Source organism: Osmerus mordax, chromosome 7 (assembly GCF_038355195.1).
Source record: "Osmerus mordax isolate fOsmMor3 chromosome 7, fOsmMor3.pri, whole genome shotgun sequence".
Lineage (NCBI taxonomy): Eukaryota > Metazoa > Chordata > Actinopteri > Osmeriformes > Osmeridae > Osmerus > Osmerus mordax.
Window position 1 is genome coordinate 15,929,228 of NC_090056.1, and position 22,121 is coordinate 15,951,348.

Consider the following 22,121-nt stretch of genomic DNA (forward strand, 5'->3'; position numbering starts at 1 on the left):
CAACTCTTGTTTTTCTTTACATGCTGAGTAAACAAACATGATCAAATACCACTCCATAGTGGCTTTCACAAACACTAATATCACACACTAAAACTAAATGATCTTAAACTGTGTCGAGAAGGTTAGTTACCAGCTCTCCTTCACCCTTTGCTATTCTCCTCTATCTGCCGGGCGGAGACAACCTTTTCCTGTGGCGAACCTGCTCCACGTGTTGCATTCTGGGTCTTCTCCGGTCAGGACAGCTCGCCCAGGCAGGCAACTTTTCCAAGTCTCTTGCGAAAAGCTGAACGATGCGCTAGTTTGGGGGCGGGGGACGAGTAACACCCACTGCGCTGACTTATTTTATTCCATGTAAATCATAATCAAAGCTTTATCTTTATGACTTTGTCAGACAAGCGCGGCAGATAAACCTAACTTGCCGTATATCACGTGAAGGTAGGTGACTTTTTCTAATGTAGAAACTTGTCTTGTCATAGCTTTCCAGTCTGCCTGTCTATTATTGCGCTGCAGTGAGTGCAGTTTTAGTAGCTAGCCTTGGAACACATTTCCCCAGGTAGATGACTTGTCTTTATGCAGTGAGAGTGAACAATATTACACTCGTGAAAAGTTTTGTTGCCAAATATTGTGGTGTTGGGTGTTTTAGAGTGTTTTGTCACTCGGCTTGTCAAGTCCATACTTACGCACTTCAAGCATACGGAATAGTTCGCATTCCTCCATGCACGCGCGGTCGCTCTAGGTGTTTTACAGGCTTCAACGACTTTTCCGAGCTACCTAACACCTCTTAGTGCCTTAGTAAAACATATTATTCACTCAGAGACAAATCCTCTTATTCTGGCCTTTTTCTTTAACAACAACAAAAAGCTAAAAACTTAAAATTGTAATGGGAGGAATTGTATGTGAGACAAGTCCCACCTGTCATCCTTTAGCTACTTCACACTACGATAACTGTTTTTTCCGGTGTGTTTGGTTCCGTTGAATGCGAGTGAGGTCAAGTGGCAAGACAGTTTGTCAGTAATTTTTACACTTTGAGTAGAACTGGCTTTAGATTTGGCTATTAACATTTATGTGTCAAAAAATGTTTCGTCATTGATTTAATATTCTTCTCCTTGTGCAGTTACGTGCTTTGGTTTTCTCAGTCTTTCCATCCATTAGTCCACATCCGTTGTCGTGTTTTAATGTAGCACTTTTCTTTTTTTAATTTATTCTTTAGACTTTGATTAAGGAAATATTTATGAAATCCTGTAGTGACATGGCTGGAGGGGTGTTCAGTTTGGGTCCATTCACAGTAATCACAAGGAAACAAAGGGAAGTATGAATAAACAAACACACATAAACATGTTGATACATGTTTTGTTTGGTCGATCCATTCTGAATATGTCATTGTTGTGTTCGGTTGATTTGTACCTAGTGCAGCATAGCATGCTACTGTTTGTAGTCGCTGGAGACAGTCCTGCTGTCCTCAGAAGTTACAGGCTGGTCCAGTCCGGTTCTTATCTCCTAGCACTGTCCCTGAACTTGCTATTCCTTCTCCTCAACGTCCCAGGCTCAGTGTGTGTGTATGCGTGTGTATGTGTGTGTGTATCGGGTTGGTGTCACTCCCCAGTGTCAAACACACCATGACTTCCATATTCCATCACATAACCATTACATTGATTCACACACAAAAAATCCCCACAACCAAAACAATTTACCTCAAAAAGGCCAATGGTCTCTGTAGAGGACAGATGTCTGGTTGTGAAAGGTCTGACCTGGACTTCTACTCACCCTCACTGCCTGGCTAGGTTGATGATGTAATCAATGGTTGTTCCACTCCTCCTTAGTTAATTACTCTGCTCCCTCTCTTCCCCCTGCCCTGGGATTAGATTATGCTAGATTAGAGGAGGGGTTTTTCTAGGCCTGATTACTTTGTTTCTTGTTAATAATCTGTAATCTTCTTCCTCACCTCCCCCACCACTCTCCCACCTCCACCTCCCCCAGCTGGGCCATCTTGACCCTCTAATGATCTGACACCTACTCTACATGTTAGGCCCCTTAGGGACACTATCCCATTATGGACATGATTTACATCGCTTGTTCTTCTAATGGTCCCACATCAGTTGACTATTATATGTTTCGAGAATATTCAGATCTAGTCTTTTGTTTGCTCCATTTGAGTCAATTATTGTGTGATTGTCACACGAGCCGTATCAAATTGACATGTTGTTCTTGTAGATCTCCACATCTCTGTTTGGGGATTTTGCCTGTTACTAATTGCGGTTTATAATCATGGATTTGAAAAAGAATAATGACAAGATAGAAAAACATTTAGGCCTGTTAACTGTTATGTAGGTTGTGGCCGAGTGCTTTTGAATAGGTTACTGCTAGCCCGAAACTCTGCCATCCAGCCGCTCCCCCTCATGTGGCTCTGGTGACTTTCATCATACATATTCCCATCTTTACATTTGAAGGCTGCCCAGAATACTGCCCTCACTCCCAACTCAATCTGGATTAGGAAGGGATTGTGTCTGTTTGGTCGAGACCACACACACACACATACCCACATATTCGGACGTGTATCACAGCAGACAGACACACTCACACACGTTTCAGGCTTACCAGGAGGATCAGGGGACAATGTTTAGACTTGATGACAAATGACTGTCTTAAATTGTCAAATAAAAAATTAAAATTGAATCAAGGTCAGTGCAGTGTGGTGATCTAAATTGTTTACTGATGTCTTCATAGTTGTAGATGGTTTCTGTGTAAACATGAGGTTTGTTAGTCTTCCTGTCTGTTTCTGTTGGTCTAGTCTGTCGATTTGTTGATTGGAATAGTGTAGCATAAATAATAGTCTGTGTAAAAATCCAGAAACATCTTAAGTAGACCATGCAAAAAGGGAAATATATTTTCCCTTTAGGTGAATGCAAATGTGGAACACAGCCAAGAGAGTAGGCCTACTGGTCTGTCCAGTTTAGTGTGCGTGGTTGTGTTTGCATGTGTGTCAGCATTGTTCATCCGTGTGTTTATGGTGTCTTTGTATTTGAGTGCTTATGTGTGTGATACGTGTGTGTGTGTTAAGGGGGTGTAGCCTTCTGGGGGAGGGGATGACAGAGCAGAGAAACCCCGTGAGAGAGGAGCGGAGTTAGGGAGGGGGAGGGATTTTTAAATGCATGTGTGTGTATACGCGCGTGCCTGCATGTGTGTGTGCATGCATATATGTCTGTGTCGACACCTGCTCTCTACAACCGGATTATCTTAGCCTCTCCATTCTGTCTCATCGCCTAAAGTGTTTTGTCATCCAGGCGTGGGTCTCTCTCCTCCAGACTGTGGTGGTGGGGCTCAAGTGCATTTTAGCTTCGGGAAGCCTTTCTTTGGCAGTAATGTTTTCATTTGAGTCTCCGTTCACCTCCCTAAGAGAGGAGGCTTTTTGGAATTATGATCAAGTGCCCTAGCCAGCTGATTAAATGCATTGCTTCCACAACATACAAGCTGCCCAACCATCTGTTTCTTTGAATGATATCAGTTAGAACTGTCTGTGCGTGTGCGATTCTACCGTGCCAGAGAATCAACACCTTGCTCTGCATGCACAAACCAGAGATGTCACTTCCACAGCAGGATGCCAGGAAATGCTGTTCGAGAATGTTTCTTTTTTTTTGGCACACTCACATACGAACTCGAGCACACACGGGACACACACACAAACACACAATTATCTATCCATCTATCGGTTTATTTCTCTTTTAAAGTTGCCTCTTTCCACAAACTGCAGCATTTCAGCATTGCAGCAATGACCCCTGTGTACCTTTGACTGTTATTGTATCTCTGCTTGATTTTGGAGAGAAGTCTTTGATTTCTGAATTCTAATGAGGTGATGTGTTGAGGATGAAAGGGAGAAGGAGGCAGGCCTATTCCCATGTGGCTCAGTTAGCAGCTTGTTCAGCCCGGCAGGCCATCTCTCTCTGTTTAGGTGTGGTCCGAGCCCACGGGTGGTGTGTGTGTGTGTGTGTGATAGCAAGGGGGTTTGGTACCCCACTCACCATCTCTTCCTTGCCGAAAAAGCTTTGTGAGGAGAGGTATGGAGTAGGGGTGGGAATCTTTTGGTACTTAACGATTTGATTCGAATCGATTCTTGGGGTCACAAATCGACTACAAATCGATTCACGATTGTTTGCGATTTTTAATCCCCCAAAAAACGTTTATAATTTTTTTTTACATTTGTGAATCGATGTCAATCACTAGAAGACTGAATCGCGATTCAAATGTGAATTGATTTTCCCCCCACCCCTAGTAGGGAGTAAAGGGGGGGATGATAGCCAGAGCCGTGTGTGTGTTTCTGTGTTTGAGATGGGTGTTTCTTGGGCGGGAGGGGGGAGTGCACGGTGCTGCCTGCGGCCCCCTCCAGGGCTGATCCCATCAGATTGATGGAGAGGGGGTGGTTAAGGATCCTTGGAGTGCACAGACAGATTAGGACCACCACCCTCCTTGGCTCTCCCCTCCTCCCCCCTTCTCACACCATCACCCCCCCCCCAGCTCAGACACAGATCCTGTCAAGTGTGGTGGTTGGCTGTGAGAAGAAACCTTGATCATGCCAGCTGCTGTGTTGCCCTCCCCAGCCCTCGTCAGTACGCACCACGCATGCACACACTCACACACACCCACAGATGCAGTGGCCCACCAAAACAAATTTAAGTCTTGAAAGGCGCTTATGGTGTCATTATAAATGTATAGCTTTTTTGATATATCATGCACATTGTTCCCCAGGCAGTGGACTCATCTGCCTTTCCAAACAATTGGACAATCTCGGTTCCATTTGCAATTAATTTCTCTGCAAACGGACATCTCAATTGCTCAAACGCGATCTTCTCAGTGGAGAAAGGGAGACATTTTAATTTCGCTTGGCTGTTCTAGCATATAAAATATGAACCTGCGGACTAACGCTACTTTTTCTGCTGAGACTTCCTCTACACACGGTCATGCCGGGATTGACCAATGGCAGGACTAGTCCTAATCCCGTTGCCATCTGTGGTTGTCAGATACAGCAGCAGAGATGTGGGATTATGCTGCCATAATCTAGGTCTGGTTTAGGGGAAAACGAGGTACTTACCCTCCCGCAGCGCTCTAATGCTAGCTGGTGTTTCTCAGCCTGAGACAAATAAATTGAATGAAGGAATGTCTCTCTCTCTTCCCCTCTCTCTCGCTCTCTCTCTCTCTCGCCCGCCCCCTCACTCCCCCCCACTCTGTATCTCTCGCTCTCCCCACCCCCACCCTCCCCCCCCCCACCCTCCCCCCCCCAGTGTCATGTGGAATCCTCTCATTAGGGGTGGCATTGATATGAATTTTCATAAAAACAAAGAGACAGTGTGAAGGTTACTATTACATAGTGTGTAGATGGTTAAGTGTGGAGAATTTGGAGTCTTTGGCTTGCCCGGATATAGAGTGAAACAAATCAGCCCAGAGAGACATCAGACTGAGAGTATGGCTTGTGTCCTTGTGTTCATAGGGCGGTTGTATGGAATGTCATTACTTATAAACATTATCAGAGCAAAGGAAATGTGTTCAATTGTTTTGGATGACCTCTGTCATTGGCAAAATAGGCTTTTATCACTTGATTGAGCATTTAGAACTGAATTGGTCACATTGTATTAAAACCCTATGCTACCTTTGATTACTGCAACACTGTTCCACATATTTCAGTCAAGATGTGTGTGTCATTGACACAGCAAGTTCTTTCGTAAGAGAAGGAGTAGGCTATGAACAGTAGGATTGTGGACATTCTTGAGGGCAGTTGACATAAGTCAGGGGAAACTAGATTCCTTTGCTCTTGTGTGGACTGACTGGTCTCCCAAAACTTAATGGCCATTTTATGATGTTATTAAACTGTGCCTACACTCAGCTTTCTTGGGGACTGACAATAACACAAAGTATAGAATTTAGAAAGTTTTTTTATTTTGTTGATATTTCTTTGAAGTCGACCCCAGCAGTGACTGTATTACTAGCTACTAGCTAGTTTAGTCGAAGCTAACAGTTTATTAAATAGATAGTTGCTCAGCTAGGCTAAGCTAGCTAGTTGCTGTAGCACTGACCCTAGAAAGCCCTTGATCTGATCTGTACTGTATGTAAAGGGGAAGTTAGCTAATGGACAGTTGTCTTTCATTGATGCTAGACTGGGTTTCACCAACTCTGACCCCAGCAAGACTGCTTATCCTGTGTGTGTTTAGAGGAGTGTTTGATCTCACACTGTTTGTTCTGACTGAACACACAACTCCGGGGGAAACGCACACATTACAGTACCAGGGTTGGTTAGGAACAGGGAGCTAGGGTGGTGCTGGAAGCGCTTATGATGATGATGGTTAGGATGGTTAGTACCAGGAAGCTATGTGGAGAGTTATTACCAGGTAACGGGTTCTATCTGTCAGTGTTTGCCCGCCTGGCAGTCTGTCGCCCTGCTCTCTTGTTCTCTCTCCACACCCAATTTCTCTCTCTTGTTCCTCTCCATTCGCCCGTCTCTTCCTGTCTCCCCCTCCCCCTATAGTCTACAGTCTACCCTCAGACCCTGTGTTTCTAACAGGCTGCCTATTCCTATGAGGCAGATAATGAAATTTAGTTTCTTAGCCCATTCAGGAGGGTCAAGGAGCAGGGAGCAGAGCCCTCGCTGCCGTGCCAATTTGTCGTTTGGTTTTGTCTCCTTCAATTCATACAGGGCTTTATCGACAGGACTCAACACACTGGCCGTGTTTACAAAGCCTGCTTAGGATAGAAGGGACTTGGATGGACCGACACACTTTTTCTTCTGGAGAGTTCCCCATTCAGCTGCTGTCAGTCCCCCTTTCCCATCCTCCACCTCTCCCTTCCTCCCCCCCTTGACCTCCCCCCTCCCCTGGGAAACACACACTGTCCCTGTTGATTAACTCCCCTGGCTAATAAGTAGGCGCGCCAATCCATTGGAGAAAGTGTACATTCTGTGTTTGCGAGTGTGCACGTTCACTGCATATGGATGCGTGTCTTACTGTATTTGATATAAGGCTTTGAGTGAGGCCTACATGCCTGTCGGCAGTGGAGGTTGAAGCCTCCTCTTCTATCCTGCCATCCAGTGTGTTAAAGCTCTTCATGGACTGGCACACCTACAGCCATGGCCAAAAGTATTGGGAGCGACATATATTTTGTGTTTGCAAAGCTTGCTGGGCTTTGGCATACAATGACTGCTAACATAATTTCAATAAGTCATATCATCAGCACAGGGGAAAGTGTGAACTAGTTCTAGCCAGGTGAAATCACTCTATCATTCTGATTGGATTTTAAGAGCAGATTGACTCCTGTAAAAGAGGAGACTATTTGCATATATACTGTCTGACCTATAAGCTATCTGACTGGATAGCTCACTGGCTGGTTAGTAAGCTAGCTAGCTGACTTACTAGCTAGGTGACTGGCTAGCTGGCTGACTGACTGGCTGTTATACTAGCTAGCTGGCTGACTACAGGCCAGCCAGGGCAGACCAACCACCTGACTGGCTAGCTGGCTGGTTGGCTAGCTGGCTGACTGACTGGCTAACTGTCAGGCAGGCTGACTAGAGTTCCTGAGCATAATCATGGTGCTTGTTGTTGGGGAAGTGTCTGAGGCCTGTTCTTGTGAAGATGTATTTTTACTCTCTCTTCTCCCTCTCTTTTCTCCTTTTCCATTGCGTCCTTTCTCCTCCCCGCTTTCCTCTCCAATGTCTCTGTCGCTCCCCTCCTCTTCCTTCCTCTCCTTCCTCCCTCTGTCTTTTCACTTACACACACACACACACACACACACACACACACACACACACACACACAGATAAACATGATCTCTCTCACACTCACACATGCACGCACTACCACGACCAGTGTGTGTGTGTGTGTGTGTGTGTCTGTGAGATGGAGATTTGCAGTGCAGATTATAGAGTGTGTAATAATGTGTGTCAAAGACAGGGGTGGCACTTTAATTGGTGCCTTTGCCATGCAGCTGTCTGAAAGCAGATGCATCTGTTTCACTCGTTTGCTTAGAAAAGGCACACACACACACAGGCATGCATAGCACACATGCTGTCATAGACATTACGGACATCACACATGGTCATTTAGCTTTTTGTTGAGCCCACTTAATTTAGTTTGTTGTTATAAACCAACACCCTTTTAAACAGGCTTTGTGAATCAAATGAAACGGCTTGTGTGATTGTTGGGGTCTTGATAAAGGAACCTGATAGAGTGGGGGCAGGGAGGATATCTTTTTCCTTTTGGACAAGGGCTAGGCTACATTTTGATGGGTTAAACTGGAGTGTGTGGGGGTGTGTGTGTGTGTGTGGGTGTGTGTGTTAACAGATGATGCTGATGCTGGTGGTTGTGGTACGTTGTAACAGAGAGGGGATTATTTCTTTATAATGGAGGCGGATGCGTTTGAATCTGCACCAGATTAAGGGTTAAGTATAGCCTAGATTAGCAAATGTAAGATATGGCACAGGAATGTAGGCTACATATGTCACCACTAGCTGTTACTGTACAACATGTCTGCCTGGCAGATTTTGTGTTTGAGATTCAGGCAGATGTAAAAAAAGAAAGAAAGAAAAAAGACCTAATATTTTTCTCTTTTCTGGTAAAACAATTTCAGCCTTTTCACCTAAATCCTGCTGTTATCACACTGACTGTACTTGGTCCTTAAAGTGATGAATTGAGATATTTGGTCTATGACAGAAACTCTTTTTTGTGGATGTTAAGTGTGAATGCCACAAAATAGTAGTACAAGTACAACAGTTATCCTTGTAGGAACACTTCTCAGGGTTGTTCTAAACTATGAAAGCAAGCTTGTTGACAGTCAGAATGAAAGACAGCCCTCAGTGTGGTCTTCCATTTCTCACGTGTATCTGCTGAAGTGCTTTTTCTCTGCTCTAGCCTCCTCTCTCGGTCAGCCTGGCACAGTTTGCCTAACCTGTTAGTCTACATTTCCTAGAACAGCTAAAGGCCTTTGGTGTACAGGACGCTGCAGGCAGCAGTGTTTAACCAGCTTGCCAGCAGCACTGCCTTTCTGGCCTTCCTGCCTGCCTGTTTGCACTCTTGCCGGCCTGCCTGCTTTCCTGCCTGCCTTCCTTCCTTTCTGCCTTCTCATCTGTCTGGATCACCCTGTTTTTCTCTCTGTCTGTCAATCTCCATGAACAGATAGCAGATAACAGTAGCTAATGTGATAAAAGAATAATTTCTGTAAAACACTTTTAAAGTAGGGCTCCCTCCAGTATCTAGTACATATTGTACTAAGGATTTATGAGTTTATTGATGGATTTTCAAAGTTAACAAGTTAAACACACGTTGGCAGTTATTGGCAGTGCAGTGCAGTTTCAACATTGGTTAGATTACTAGTGGCATCTTTTCCATGCCCTTGAAGACCAGGAATCTAATCGCTAAATCTGTCGTTTCTGTGCTGACCCCCACCCTTGTGTAACCCCCCACCCCCCTTGCCAGGCTGAGAACAGTTACAGCACTGTACATTACTGTGCCTGCATAAAACACCATCTGAATTAGCCTGTCATTCACACCAGAGAAGTTGTTTAACTGGACTGTTGATGGACCATTATGATCCAGTCACCTGACAGAGAGCTGCTGGTCAGCCATGAAGGGACCTTCACACTGGGCTCTGGAACCAAACTTTGAGACAGTGGCTTATCATCTGATGCTTAAACTCATGACATTTGACTGAGATGCACATTTGTTTTCAGTGTGTGTGTGTGTGTGTGTGTGTGTGTGTGTGAGTGTGTGTGAGAGAGAGAGAGAGAGAGAGAGAGAGAGAGAGAGAGAGAGAGAGAGAGAGAGAGAGAATGTGTGTGTCTGTGTGTGTGTGTGTGTGTGTGTGTGTGTGTGTGTGTGTGTGTGTGTGTGTGTGTGTGTGTGTGTGTGTGTGTGTGTGTGTGTGTGTGTGTGTGTGAGAGAGAGAGAAAGAGAGAGAATGTGTGTGTGTGTGCTTTTCGTGTGCGTGTGAGAGAGAAAGGGATGGAGAGAGAGAGAGTGTGTGTCTCCATTCTGGACTGCAGAGAAAGACCTTCAGTTGAGTCAGGCATTGTCCAGAGACACGAGGAGGCAGTCAGCTGACCTAATTCTGACAACATCTCCTCCGACAAATGAACAAGCTTTGATAACAGACAGAGTGAAGCTGCTCACAGACAGTTGAACACCAGTGATCTGTTATGGTAATCTCGTCGAACCCGAGAGTTGGCTTGTTTGTAATGTCTACAGCTCATCCTAACTAAATTGGCTTTGTAGTTTTCTAATCTAGTTTGCTGCGTCTTGTGTGGTTTCTCTAAAGGACGGTAATCTGAACGAGCAGGAATCCTTTATTTTCCACCGTAGCTTGTTGTCGAGTCATTACTGGGTTCCTGTGTTAGAGGCAGCAGCCTGGTATTTGGCTGGTGCTGTTGAGAGGAAGCCGAGCGGCAGGGGAGGTCAGGGGTCATCTCCAGCCACACTGGACACACTATTGGCCGCACAATAAGAGCTGTCTCTAGCCCTGCTGGGGTCGCGCGGCTTCCGTTAACACACTCGGGCACATGCTCGCTCACACATGCACACGGGCACATGCCCACGCACATACACACAGAGGCACACTCACTCTCTCACACACGCATACACAGACGGGTGTGCACACATGCTCACACAACACTCACAAACACACACGCACACACAGCCCATCTTTATCAAGTCAGCCTTTGATATTGTAATGGGCATGCTGTCTGCACAGTTTAAGGGCTGGACATGATTGGACAGTTGGGGAGGCGAGATGGAAAGAGAGACTGAGGGAGGGAGTCAGGGACGGAGGAATGTGGTGTGAACCAGAGAGAGAGATAGAGAGAGAAAGAGAGAGAAGGGGGAGAGAGTGAAAGGGCAGAGATGGAGAGAAAGGAAGAGATAGAGGGTAAGGGAGAAAGGGCAGAGTAGCTGTGCTGCTAGACAGAACTACCAGGGTACAATCCCAGTCTTTCACTACTAAAGGACATCTCCTTTACTATCCTCCTATCCTCCCTTCCATCCTACCTACACTATCCTCCCTCCCATCCTCCCTACACTATCCTCCCTCCCATCCTCCCTACACTATCCTCCCTTCCATCGTCCCTACACTATCTTACATTTACATTTAGTCATTTAGCAGACGCTCTTATCCAGAGCGACTTACAGTAAGTACAGGGACATTCCCCCGAGGCAAGTAGGGTGAAGTGCCTTGCCCAAGGACACAACATCTTCCCTTCCATCCTCTTCCATCTTCCTTTCTATCCTTCCTACTAAGCATCTTTCCTCCCTTTCCATCTTCCCTACTATCTTCTCCTATCCTTCCTTCTACCCTGCGTATCCTTTCCTACCCATTCTTCCATCTTCACTTCTACACAAGCTTTGGCAGAAAGAAAAGAATGAGTGAGAGAGAGAGGAGGTGTGTGTGTCTGTGTCAAATCATGCATGCTCGAATGTGTACGAGAGTGTGTGTCTTTATTTGTACTTGTGTGCGTGCACGTGCATTTGTGCGTGTGTGTGTTCAGCCATGCTCCAGTAAAGCCTTTGTTCTTCTTCTGCTTTTATGGTCCAGTTGAAGGACAAGAGGATCATCCAGGTTTATTTTTTTAGCCCAGCTACCTTATTATTAAACCAATTATCACCTAGCGTTCAGGAGCTAAACCGTCTGCAACCCAGCTACACCTTACGTGATCTACGATTAGAGCAACAATGTATAATGGCGCATATTACTGAAACGGAAACACAAAAGAAATCTGCCACAGTTTTGCCTAGACCCTGAATATTATATTTATGAACACCATGAAAGTAAGTATCCAGGCCTCCATTGTATAGCAGTTGGCAGACTTGACTGGGAGGTTAGCCCCCTTACAATGGTGTAATTAAGATCCTTACCTTCTGCCAGATAAGGTGTTTAACCATGTTAGTCAGGACTAGGGGATTACATGGAGGCTGAGACCCTGCTCTCCTCTGAGGCACAATGCAGACCCAACAGCTGGGTCATTAAAGAGATCCTGCACACAATTAATCTGCTGATATACCTATTATTTTTAATTATAGAAAACTATTCCTTCATTGGGTTCTCCCTTGAAGTCCCCAAGACTGGCAGGCCGCCCGGTCTGACTGTAGATGCAGCCGTGACCTGTCTTTGTTGCTGCTCCTCCAGGTGTTGTGGCTGCTTGACCTGGCCTCTGCAGGAGGTCTAACCACTAATCCATGACCTCACCCCGGGTCCCACCAGCCAGGCTTGGTTAATGAGCCCGGGGCCTTACTCTTACTCCATGGCTCTGAACACGCCTGTCAGCTGGGTGGTTAAACATCACTCTGTACTCTGTATATTTGTCTATTGTTGGCAGGAAAGCATTGGTGTTTTTAGGGCAGAACGTTACAACTCACTGACAAACAAACCATCATTGTTGTGTGGAGGACTCTTGTTGTCCAGGCAGCGAGAGAGAGAGAGAGAGAGAGAGAGAGAGAGAGAGAGAGAGAGAGAGAGAGAGAGAGAGAGAGAGAGAGGGAGTATGCTCTTATCTGCTTTATTGTCTCTTAATTGAAAAGTTTTTCACCAGCTCATTATAGAACGGCTCGCACAAAACAGACAGGTCTCTGGTCACCTCCATTCAGTAGGTCTGTGTCTCTGTGTCCTATCAAGGACTCTCATTCCCCCCTGGGTTCTGTCACCTCTCTTATCTCTACCATCCCTCTGTCTCTCTCGGTGTGTCTCTCTCCGAGTCTTGATCTCTCTATCTCCTTCTCATTGTGCTCTTCTGCCCCGTTATTCTATGATATTATTCACTGTTTGTTTCTCTCTATTCCGTGACCCGCTCCCTCTCCTTCTCCTTTCTTTCCCTCTTTCTATCTCTCTCCCTCTTGTTCCCCCTCCCTCCCTCCCCTCTCATCAGTGATGCACTCATTTTTCTCCACCTGCCATCCATGGTTTCCTCCCACCATCATGCACATTTCCTCCCAATTACTGTGGGTGACCCTTAACCCTTGGCCTTGTACGTGCACACTCTCTCTCTCTCTCTCTCTCTCTCTTCTCTCTCTCTCTCTCTCTCTCTCTCTCTCTCTCTCTCTCTCTCTCTCTCTCTCATACACACAGACCCCTCCCCCTCGCATTAATTACCCTCTCCTCTTTCCTGTCTCATCTCCTCCTCTCCAACACCAACACCCCCTCTCTGTGTGTCTCTGTCGTCCTGCCTCTATCTCTCACTCTAGCTCACATACTTTACCGCTTTCTCTCTCTCTCTCTCTTTCTCTCACTCTTTATATCAAACTCTTTCTCTCACCCATCTCATCCCCTTTCTCTTTCTTCTCTTTGCCATCCTTTCTCCTCCCCTCCCATCATTCATCCCCCTCTCTCTCTGTCAGACCCCGGGCTGTTTTCCTGTGTGTCCCTCTGCACCCCCCCCAGGCCATCCCCCTCACCGCCCCCCCTCTGTGTGCAGAGGCCTCTGTGTGATGGATTAATATTGTATGAGCGCCTTGATGAGGCCTGTTCACTGCTGGACAAACAGTCCCAGCTGATCTCACTGGTGCCCAAATGCGTGCACACACTTACTCTCTCTCTCTCTCTCTCACACACACACACACACACACACACTCACTCAGCCCTCAACCCACCCCTGGAGCGTCTGTAACTCACACATGCAAACACACACACCTACACAATGGACTGTCATCATTCTGTGTCATGTTGTGAACCACTGACCACAACAAGCTTTATTAGATGTGGTATCAGACAAACGGCAGATAGGGCCAACACCCTTTAACTCTCCAGTCTGGAGATGGTTGATAAGACAACATTGCAGCTTTCAAAGGAATCACTCCCACGCTTGGTTTCACCTATTCATCAAGTTAGTCTGTACAAGCGATCCATGCTGCTCATGTTTATAAATTATTGAGTTGACCAAATAGATGCAATATTTTCTTTAAATATTACCACAAGTTAACAATCATCTCATTTATTATGACTACTCCAGGACACTCAAATTTCGCGGGTTTTCTCAGGGTCTTTAACATAGGCCACAGTAACAGTTTCCTTTATTAATCTGTATTGTTAAGGACCTCAACAGTATCTATGTCAACCCGTGATTTAACACCGGCAGGCGGTTGCCAATTCCCATCTGTTCTCTCCAGCTGCAGCGCGAGGGGTGTGGCGGTGGCCGGGGAGGCGTTGATGGGAGAACACACGTAAAACAGTCCAAACAGGGCGGAGAGAGAATATTAAATAAGCTCTTCAGCCACTCTAACTTCTCGCCAGAAAAAGGAATAATTAAATATTAAGTAACGTGACCCCGCCTCGTCAAGACACTTCATTGGAAAGTTAACGGGAGCACAGAGAAGCAAACCCCGCCTATTCCCACAGGACGCTGCGCTCTCCCTGCTCCCCCAAATCTCAGCTGCCTGCTCGCGAACAATGTAGCATCAACATAATGGGATTTAAAGAGTGTGTTGGATAGAATTGTTGGTGCTCTTTTTTTCTTCATCAGATTTTGTCATCGTTTAAAAAAAATCTCTAAACTCTGGACTGTTTTTTTTTTTTGTTCTCTGTGGAATGAACCGTTTTGTTTCTGAATGAAGTAAGTGTCATTCTCATTTAAACTTAGAAACTGTGTTTCTAATATTGGCGTGATGAGCATTAAAGTATCTCTTTTTCTGAATGGCGTGTGCATAATATCGTTAAATTGAATATATTCATTTTTGAGTGACACAAGTCGTGCTAAAATAATCTATTAGTTGCGGTCAATTCTATTGTGTTGCCAATCACGAACACGATAAATTGATTACACCTTCATGGCGAGAGACTGTTATGTCCACATGGTTCGGTTGCACGAAACTGGTTTGTGCGTCTTAGTTGACACTCTATTGTCTAAAAGTGAAGTTCTGAGGATCACTTGAATCTGAAGATTACTTGCGAAAATCATGCAGGCAGTGGAATGTCATAAATGTAGGCAGCACTTTCTTCATCCTCACATTGTTTGGTGGAAAGGATATAGTGACAGTTTGCATACTTTGTGACCAACTGTCGTATTTTTTTCCCCACGTCTGTATTTTAAAACACTTCATTTTTAGAGAGCTCTCAGGGGATAGGTTTGCTTTGACAATGTGGCCCAGTAATCTAGCTTCAGGCTATAACAGATGGACTAGGTGACCAGGGAAATGTGTTGTTTTAATCGGCAGAAGTCATCTGTAAAACTGTGCCACACGTTTAGCTGGAATACTGAATTAATCTTTAAATCTGACATGGGCTGAAGTACTTTTGAGTTTTCTTTGTAGGCTATTGTAAAAGTTCTAACATGCATGCCTAAAATCAAGAAATACATCTTTTTTTATAATGTCTTTCTTGATTTTAGACAGGCATCTTGAAACTACACAGTAAATCCCTGAAAATATGAGCATGACATTGTGAAACTGTTCAGCAGTGTCAGCCTACATATAATATTAATGCAGTACACACACGTACTGGAGAGCATAATTATGCACCTGTTAAAAAGGATAGCCGAGAAAGAATTCCCCCACTAGGCCTACAGTATGTTAATTATTAGATAACTGCAGAAGCAGTCAGGGTATTGTAAAGGCATTACTTTGTTCCTACCCCTCCCCAGTCTGTATCAGACACTAGAGACAGTCTTGTCATCCTTTTTCAGATACACACTCTCACTCCCTCTTTCTCTTTCCCCCTCCCTCTCCCTCCAACCAGCGTTCTCTTCTCTCTTTGTATCCATCTCGCTCTTTCTGACTGTCTCCCCATCTTCTCCCATGTTGCACATTCCTGAAGGTAGAACAGTATAACGTCCCTTCTCTTTTTCCTCGTCTCTCCCTTTCACTGTCTCTCTCTCTCTCTCTCTCTCTATTGTCTCTGTGCACCTTCTACTTCTCCCTCCCTCTTCCCCAGGGGTGTGAGCGAGCTACCAAGCTCCTCACCTTGTACTCTGCATACAGAGGTGTAATTTGCTGCTCGCGCCGCTGACACGCTACTTATTGTTCTCCACGCTCGTAAACCAACACAAACATGTTTTTTTTTCTCCTTCTTCTTCTTCAGTTTTTCATTATTTTAGATTAGAGTAGTTTGAATTCACACCCCTCTTGTTCCCTCCACATTCTCTCGCACCCTTCAAAGAGGAGTTAATCTTGTAAAAACGCACGTTGTCTCATAAAGACTTTGGGGAGCTTTTCAACTCAGCTCTCTCAAGCTCATTACCAACTAGCTGGAAGGCAGGCAGGGAGGGAGGGATGCAGGGAGGCGGGCAGGAGGGCAGGGAGACAGGCTGGCAGGAGGGCAGGGAGACAGGCTGGAGGAGGGCAGGGAGACGGGCTGGAGGAGGGCAGGGAGACAGGCTGGCAGGAGGGCAGGGAGATGGGCTGGAGGAGGGCAGGGAGACGGGCTGGCAGGAGGGCAGGGAGACAGTCTGGCAGGAGGGCAGGGAGACAGGCTGGAGGAGGGCAGGGAGACGGGCTGGAGGAGGGCAGGGAGACGGCAGGGAGACAGGCTGGAGGAGGGCAGAGAGACAGGGAGAGGGAGCAAGACAGGCTTTTGGGCAGTGTCTTGTTGCCAGAGTGAGTAAGACTGAACTTCCTCAACACTTACCATCCAGTCAACATTTGGACACGTAACCATCATACCTCCACAGGTCATCCCTGTCCTCCGGGTCCAGTCCTGCCAGGGAATGTCATTAGAAAGCACTGATGCACGTCTCATTACAAAGCACTGCTGAAACACCTGCAACAGCAGCAGCTACTGCGTGTACAGTGATTACCAAACTGGCATGTAATGTATGCGTGTGCATGTTTGTGTGTGTGTGTGTGCGTGTGTGTGTGCATGCATGTGGATGTGTGTGTAAGTACTTGAGTGAGTGTGTGCGCGCGTGTGCTTACTGGACATGTGCGTGGGATAAGTGTGAACACAGCTGCAAGTGTGAATGTGTGAAGGGGGGGGGGGAGAAGGTGATGGCCGTCATAGATATCACTGGTAATGCCTCCACATCAGTGGGAACAGCTCCAACTTTCTCAATATGAAAGAGACAGAAACATGAGGTTCACCGCTTTACTATTAATGAGTCTAATCATTAGTATTCACTGATGATGATCTGGACATCAGCCAACTGTAGCCCTGGTACTGGGACCTGATACTGGGAGCACAGACAGTGAGCTACTGTTACTGTATTTCCCTCAAATCATCCAAAATGAGAAAAAGGAACAAGAGATTCTTTGTGTGTGTGTGCCCATGTGTGAGTGCGAGGCTGCGAGTGCGTGAGTGTGTGTTTGTTTGTGTGTCCCAGTGTGCTCATCATAGCTCATTAGAGCGAGGGAGAGATGCCGTTTTGTATATTTTGAGTCTTGATGATTAGACACGGGGTCTACAACAGACTCTGGAGAGAGGGCTTGATCATGCTGAAATTAGTTTCTCCTCTGACACACGGACACCCAAAGTCACACACACACAAACCCGCACACACACCAATCCAGCAGGAGTGACGGCGTGCAGTGTGGTGTTACCCCGCCTCTCCCAGCCACACAGACATGCTTGTCACACGCCCTGATGATATCAAACATCGCCTATCTGTGAAATACACTGGAAATATGCATGAGCTCAATAGGGGGGTGGGGGGTGCAGTTAGGATCAGACGGAGAGAGAGAGATGGGGGAGGAGGGGGAGGAGGATGGGGGGTGGGGGGGGAGAAAGAGGGGGGAATATAGAAATGAGACAAAAACAAAGAAAGGAATAAAGAAGCAGAGAGCACTGCCTGAGAGGCAGAGGCGTTTACTTCATTGTCAACAGAGTCTGACTTTAACAGCGCTGAGCCACAGCACTCCTGAGCTGTTGTTGAAATATTCAGGAGGCTACATTGCTAATCGCTTCGTTTTGTGTCTCTCACTCGTCCTCTTCTGCCTGTTGTTCAAAGATTCCTCACGCCCCTCTCATTTTCTGCTTTTCTTCTTTTATTTTTTTCCTCTTAATTTTCTCATGCATCCTTTTTCCCCTCCCTCCCATTTTGTCCTCATTTCTTAGCTCCTCCACCTGCACACACACACCCACACACCACCACACACACACCTCCAAGTGTTGAGCATGTAAATGAACCCCCCACCCCTTTCCCCCATTTTTTTTTTGGTTGAACACATTGAGGTGGTGATTAAAACTCAGTAAACCTCAGGCACACACACTGTTTCACAGCCTCGCTCTCTCGCTCTCTCACATGCTGGCGCACGCACGCTAGTTTGAACAGACACTGATACCCACGCTCACTCGCGCACACACACACCGCCGTATCCCGATCATTCACAGGCATATGAACACCAGTCGTATGCTGCTGACACTCCCAGGCTGCATCAAAGAGAATAGCAAATCCAGCCGGTGTTGTTCATAACAGCCAGCAAACCTGAAGCAGTCAGCAAGCCAATAAGCAGCCCGTCAGAAGCCTCCTGTGGCACAGCTTGCCAGTGAAATAGACAGTTAGCGAGCCAGCTGCCCACTGGTCAGATAGCACTGTACAGCCAGCCAGCCAGCTGTAATAACCTTGGTGGACTGCCAGGAGGAATGTGTCCCTCCAGCTGCAGACGGGCCAGCGGGGTAGAGAACCCGCTACTGTCTTTGTCTCTCCTGTCTCCTCATGCGGTCGCTGGTGCTACTTGTTTTGTAGCACCAACAGGAAGACCGTCAGGCTGGTTCTGTGGTAAAGCGGTGGTGGCGGAGGTTCAGTGAGTGTTAATGTGGTCGTTAGCTCTATGCCGACGTCAGCACGTGCCATGGTGGCAGCAGCATCCACCCTTATGCCCCCACCCCCCCATCCCCACCCCCCTGTGCCACCTTTGTGATGCTCTGGGTGTACCCCCGTGCGTGTCATTGTGGTCGTACTTTACCATTTCTTTCTCTTACCCGCTTTCTATATTCCCTTTCAGTTTTTTTTTCCTCTCTGTTTTTCAGTCTATTTTATTCTTTCTCCCTCTCTCTTTCTCTCTCTCTCTCTACCTTAATCCCAAGACAAAAGGGCCACAGAGTCTGTGGAATCTTCCGTGAGCATTCTTAACAAGCGTAACATTCTATCACTGACCAGAAATGTGGAATAATACTCATAGCAGCAGGGATCCATCACCTCAGGCCCAGGCCTCGTCTGAGTCCCTCTCTCCCCCAGCCCCAAACCCTCTCTCCCCTAGCCCCAGTCCCTCTCTCCCCCAGCCCCAGTCCCTCTCTCCCCCAGCCCCAGTCCCTCTCTCCCCCAGCCCCAGTCCCTCTCTCCCCCAGCCCCAAACCCTCTCTCCCCTAGCCCCAAACCCTCTCTCCCCCAGCCCCAGACCCTCTCTCCCCCAGCCCCAGTCCCTCTCTCCCCCAGCCCCAAACCCTCTCTCCCCTAGCCCCAGTCCCTCTCTCCCCCAGCCCCAAACCCTCTCTCCCCTAGCCCCAGTCCCTCTCTCCCCCAGCCCCAAACCCTCTCTCCCCTAGCCCCAAACCCTCTCTCCCCTAGCCCCAAACCCTCTCTCCCCCTAGCCCCAGTCCCTCTCTCCCCCAGCCCCAAACCCTCTCTCCCCTAGCCCCAAACCCTCTCTCCCCTAGCCCCAGTCCCTCTCTCCCCCAGCCCCAGTCCCTCTCTCCCCCAGCCCCAGTCCCTCTCTCCCCCAGCCCCAGTCCCTCTCTCCCCTAGCCCCAAACCCTCTCGCCCCAAACCCTCTCTCCCCTAGCCCCAGTCCCTCTCTCCCCCAGCCCCAGTCCCTCTCTCCCCCAGCCCCAATCCCTCTCTCCCCTAGCCCCAGTCCCTCTCTCCCCCAGCCCCAGCCCCTTTCTCCCCTAGTCCCAGTCCCTCTCTCCCCCAGTCCCTCTCTCCCCTAGCCCCAGTCCCTCTCTCCCCCAGCCCCAGTCCCTCTCTCCCCCAGCCCCAGTCCCTCTCTCCCCCAGCCCCAGTCCCTCTCTCCCCCAGCCCCAGCCCCTCTCTCCCCCAGCCCCAGTCCCTCTCTCCCCCAGCCCCAGCCCCTCTCTCCCCTACTCCCAGCCCCAGCTCCATCCCACCTTAACATCCCTCTCCCATCAGCCTCAGCTCTTGCCTGTCTTCCTCACCCCTCCCCAGTCTCTCTCTCCCTCCCTCCTCCAGCCCCATCCAGGGGCTCCAGCACCAGGTGGTGGCTGCTGCTGCACACCACAGCATGTACACAGGACAGGTAGACAGATCTGTGTGTCCACGGAGGACGGTTAGCAGTGACATGACAAACGTGGCCATTTGGGTGATCTTCCTACACATCCTGATCCCATGTTAGGCTCACCTTTTGTTTCCCATTGTCATGGTAACATGGTAAAAGTGAAGGGAATTCCTGGTCAGACACAGCTCCATAACCCAGCCCCAGACACAGCTCCATAACCCAGCCCCAGACACAGCTCCATAACCCAGACACAGCTCCATAACCCAGCCCCAGACACAGCTCCATAACCCAGCCCCAGACACAGCTCCATAACCCAGCCCCAGACACAGCTCCATAACCCAGCCCCAGACACAGCTCCATAACCCAGACACAGCTCCATAACCCAGACACAGCTCCATAACCCAGACACAGCTCCATAGCCCAGCCCCAGACACAGCTCCATAACCCAGCCCCAGACACAGCTCCATAACCCATACACAGCTCCATAACCCAGCCCCAGACACAGCTCCATAACCCAGCCCCAGACACAGCTCCATAACCCAGACACAGCTCCATAACCCAGCCCCAGACACAGCTCCATAACCCAGCCCCAGACACAGCTCCATAACCCAGACACAGCTCCATAACCCAGCCCCAGACACAGCTCCATAACCCAGCCCCAGACACAGCTCCATAACCCAGCCCCAGACACAGCTCCATAACCCAGACACAGCTCCATAACCCAGCCCCAGACACAGCTCCATAACCCAGCCCCAGACACAGCTCCATAACCCAGCCCCAGACAGACCAGAGGAAAGCAGTCTGTCATAAAACAGCAGGCTTGGACGATCAGGGCTTCCTGAATCCACTCACCACTCTCTGGGTGTGGTTCTCTGTCTGAGGGGGTGTGTGTCTGAGTGTCGCATACGCCTGTACGTGTGTCTTTGTGTGTGTGTGTGTGTGTGTTTCTGTCTGTCTTCCTGTCTGCATTTGTAGGTTTGTGCTCCCAAGGCACATGTGTGTATTTAACACCTTCAAAGGACTTATTAATCTGCTTCAACGTGAGAGCTGCTTCCTTTGTGTGGTGGCCTTCAGCTTCTTGTTTGTCACTATGAGTGTGTGTACCTGTGTCTGTCTGTGTGTGTGTGTGTGTGTGTGTGTGTTTTTTTTCTTTCTCTCACATAATTTCACCTATAACTCTGTCTGGGACTTGGTTTATTTAATGCCTAGAATTTTACTGTGTGTGTGTGTGTGTATTCAGGGCTAAGGGTGTGCACACTCTTCCTATAATTGTGGCCGAGGTTGTTTGTGGTTGTAATGTGTGGAATTCTGTAAGGATAGAGAGGGAGAGCACTGCTACCACGGCTACGGATGGGGGGATGGGGTTAGAGGAAGAGCAAGAGAGTATGTCGGGGTTGACACTTGACTTGAAAGGAGGGGTAAGAAAGAAAGAAGGAAAGAAAGAAAGAAGGATATGGCAAAGAAGGGGAGCAGGAATCGAGGCAGCGAGGGTGGAAGGGGGAAGACGGACAGGAACAGGAAAGGGAGAGCGACAGAAAGAAGGATGGAGAGGGGAGCGAAGAAGTGATAAGGGAGAGAGAGAGACCGTTGAGAGGATTTGCTGCTTCTGTATAATCCAGTCTGTGTTTGGGGTCCCGTTGTGCTCTGTTAGCTCTGGAGGACTGTCTCCTCTCTCTCTCTCTCTCTCTCTCTCTCTCTCTCTCTCTCTCTCTCTCTCTCTCTCTCTCTCTCTGTCTCTGTCTCTGTCTGTCTCTGTCTCTGTCTCTGTCTCTGTCTCTGTCTCTCTGTCTCTCTCTCTGTCTCTCTCTCTATGTCTCTCTCTCTGTCCTCATCACACCAAGGAATGGCACAGCTGCTCTGTCACTCACCAGAGCTTTTCTGCTCTTCTCCTTTTCCCATCTCTCACTTTCTTCTCTTCTCATGTTCACCGTCCTCATCCCCTCTGTTTTACTTCCATCTTTTTTCCTTTTTCCCCCTCCTCCTCCTCCTCCTCCTCCTCTCACTTTC

General features: G+C 47.8%; 1 protein-coding gene across 1 annotated transcript in view; it reads left to right on the forward strand.

Annotated features, from left to right (window-relative positions):
• Positions 1-309: 309 nt before the first annotated feature.
• Positions 310-22,121, forward strand: part of plxnb3 (plexin B3) — a 44,010-nt gene continuing 22,198 nt past the window's right edge. Inside the window, 1 exon segment of the mRNA XM_067239274.1 lies at positions 310-435. The gene's annotated coding sequence lies outside the window, so the exon portion shown is untranslated.